Genomic DNA, 3,660 nt, shown 5'->3' with positions numbered 1-3,660 from the left:
TGTAGTACGGTATATTATTTCGCTATATATTTACATTGTAGTACGGTATATTATTTCGCTATATATTTAAACTGTAGTACGGTATATTATTTCGCTATATATTTACATTGTAGTACGGTATATTATTTCGCTATATATTTACATTGTAGTGCGGTATATTATTTTGCTATATATTTACATTGTAGTAGGGTATATTATTTCGCTATATATTTACATTTTAGTACGGTATATAATTTCGCTATATATTAACATTGTAGTACGGTATATTATTTCGCTATATATTTACATTGTAGTACGGTATATTATTCCGCTATATATCCACATTGTAGTACGGTATATTATTTCGCTATATATTTACATTGTAGTACGGTATATCTTTTCGCTATATATTTACATTGTAGTACGGTATATTATTTCGCTATATATTTACATTGTAGTACGGTATATTACTTCGCTATATATTTACATTGTAGTACGGTATATTATTCCGCTATATATCTACATTGTAGTACCGTATATTAACATTACAATCCAATAAATGTGTACCGACTTGTATGGCAGCGAGTCTTTGTTTCCGGTAACATGAGAAAGAACACAATAAAGAGTTAGGCAACCGGAAGTTGGTATCTGAGGAAACAACAGGCATTAAACGGTAAATATCCGTTTTATTTGGCTCAGATTTCATTTCAAATCTTGTAATGAGACCAAGAATGGACGGTATGACAAAGGTTTGGGCGTTCTAATGTTGACAGAATATGTGTTGGACTTTAGATTTACCTCAGGTGAAGAACAAGAAAACATTTTTTTCATATGCAACAACTCCAAAAAACTCCTTGACTCTCTCTGTTGGGAATGAAAACATGGCATATGACAGCAGGTAAAATGTTCAGAAACTGTCTGGCCCCGGTTTCATCAACGTTCCTTAACTTAAAGGAGCTCCTTAGTTAAGTTAAGGAACGTTCATGAAACGCATTTTTCGGAAAACCTTAGCTAAGGAATTCCTTAGCGATTTTAAGTTAAGGAAGCATTTAAGTTAAGGAACGTTGATAAAACCGGGACCTGGACAACCATACATTTCTTCATCAAAAACCAATTAATATACCTATCTGGTCTGTCATTGATAAAGTAAACAAACAATAATTTAGATACCGGTCTGAAACATGTCAATAGATCTGATGACGGTCAATTAAGAGCGTAATGCGACCTCCCATAGATGTGTGTGCCTTACGTAAGTAATGTGTGTCCGTGACAGCTTAACTACTAGAATCAGTAACCGTGAAATCCAGACCACCGACAAGAATCCTCAGGTATTTGCATTGTCTGTACAGGATGATCTTTGCAGTCAGTGCAAAGAAAATGTCAAATGTCGTATCAGTATCAAAAACAACCAATGCAATTCCCTTTTTCTAGATCAGGTTACAGGGAAGTAACTCTTACACCGATACGATATGCAGTATGCGTCGTCTATCCAGCTCTAGGTAAACATATGTTAAATACTGTATTGCGATAATGTATTTGAGTTAGGAAATCATCTGAAATATTTAACATGGTGTTGCGGATGTAACACTTGTACCTGCTTTTAATGCATGTGTAAAACACCGTTATAGGTCACCTGGTCCACATACACTGAATGGCACTGACAAAGCTTAAGATTTAAATGTATGACGTGATTTATTGATTTCTGTTTAATTTAATCTCATGAAATATGGTGTCATAAGACTTGTATTTTTTTTAAATAAAATTAAAAAAAAAATTGTCATTAAGCTCTAACTGCTTTGATCTATTTTTAATGTATTTATCTCTATATTTATCTCTATATTACCCGATATTTATCTGATATTTATCTCTATATTTATCTCATATTTATCTCTATGTTTATCTGATATTTATCTCTATATTTATCTCTCTATTTATCTCTATATTTATAAAGCCATTCGCTTGTTTAAACCTTTAAACATCCTCTTGGGATAAACTTAAAACAAATGAGTCATATTTAGAGACATAAACGTGATTGTAATTAGTTCAGTAAATACCTGACCTAAACATTCAGCACGTAACGATAAGTGAAGCTTATCAAAACGAAATATTCGGAACATACATCATATGTTTTCCCAAAATCGCTAAAGATACTATGTATGTGATATTGTATCGCACTAACTGTATGTTAATATGTAGTACTGCCTGTTGATGTATGTTGGTGTACGTTAGCGGGTGCATGTTTGTGTTAATAAGTGTACGGGGTGCGCTTAAGTTCACACCTATTTGCGTACTGTTTTGATATTTTGACATCGGTTTAGAACCAAATTCAACGGAACATTCTTGTGTACCCAGATTCACAAAGAAATAAAACGGTTAATTACAAAAGAAACATTAGCCCATTTTTAAAAAGTCAAATAGTTTTGTTTGGATCTGCCGATTTCCTTTCTTTTAATTTCATCTTTGAGGACACGCCGGAGTAACAACTGAGTCATACTCAATCTATATATGGAATCCCAATGTGTCAGGCATTGCTTGTTGGATTTCCGGCGTCGTGTGGGCAACCGGTGACAGAACTGTCAACAGTGTCAAAAATAGTTATATAGATTATTGTTTTCTCTGGCTGTTGTAAGATAACGTATTGCTAACCCAAGATTTTGATTTATTATTTTAAAAAAAAAACACACAAAAANAAAAAAAAACAACACAAAAAACATTACAAAATGCATACAAATCACCAAATTAACATACAAGTGTGTGTCTCTGGTATCAAATGTCCAACTACATTAGCATCACAACATCTTATACCTAAACCGCTATGGGCAATTTTTCTTAATAATGATAACTCATGATTTACAAGGAAATGCTGCAAAACGTTTGCGTAACACACAGAATAGGCGAATTTTATTCTTGTCTCAACACGTTAATTATATCAACAATTCCTTAAGTTTACAAACAGTGAAAAAATAACAATTAAGTACAGATCCGAAATGTGTTCCGAATGAGATGCTTATGTAATTTTACCGAAAAAAATTCCAGGTGTTCCGATAATTTCGTTTTACTACTTGCTAATTACTCAAAATACCTATAAGAGGCATGATTCATTTACTGATGCTGGGCGTTTATGATGAACCTGATAAGGAAATGGAAAATATTTTTCGATAGCAGCTAACCAAATTTCAAATATGTACAATAATTACATTATCTAAATTAATTTTTATTCAATCTAAAATTAACAAATAATTAACACAAATTAATCAATTAGTTATTACAAATTAATCTCCAGTTTCATACTAATCATGATAAAAACATTATGATAATTAAAACTGTTAACCAATTAATTAATAGCAACATTGATTTTCCCAAAAGAGACATGTTTGTTTACATCATCAATTGGTTACAGGTGGTATCATAGGTTCACGGATATTTATCATATACGGCGGTCCATATGTGCATTAATTACTGAGATTTGGAGACGATTACTAAGACGGATATAATGCTAATTAAGTAATGCTACATGTAAGACTGGAAGAGAGACTAAACGACCAGAAAGTCCCTTGCCTGTGTTGACGTTAATCAATATGGTTTCTTCATCTTAAACTGTTTATTTGCCATCTACGTTAGAATGTGATGAAGCCCTTTCCAAATGTTGGCATTGTTCAACTATCCCAATAGGTGACCGAT

The sequence above is a fragment of the Mizuhopecten yessoensis genome, unplaced genomic scaffold (assembly GCF_002113885.1).
Source record: "Mizuhopecten yessoensis strain PY_sf001 unplaced genomic scaffold, ASM211388v2 scaffold6489, whole genome shotgun sequence".
Lineage (NCBI taxonomy): Eukaryota > Metazoa > Mollusca > Bivalvia > Pectinida > Pectinidae > Mizuhopecten > Mizuhopecten yessoensis.
The sequence above is the reverse complement of the archived record's forward strand: the minus strand, read 5'-3'. Positions refer to the sequence as shown.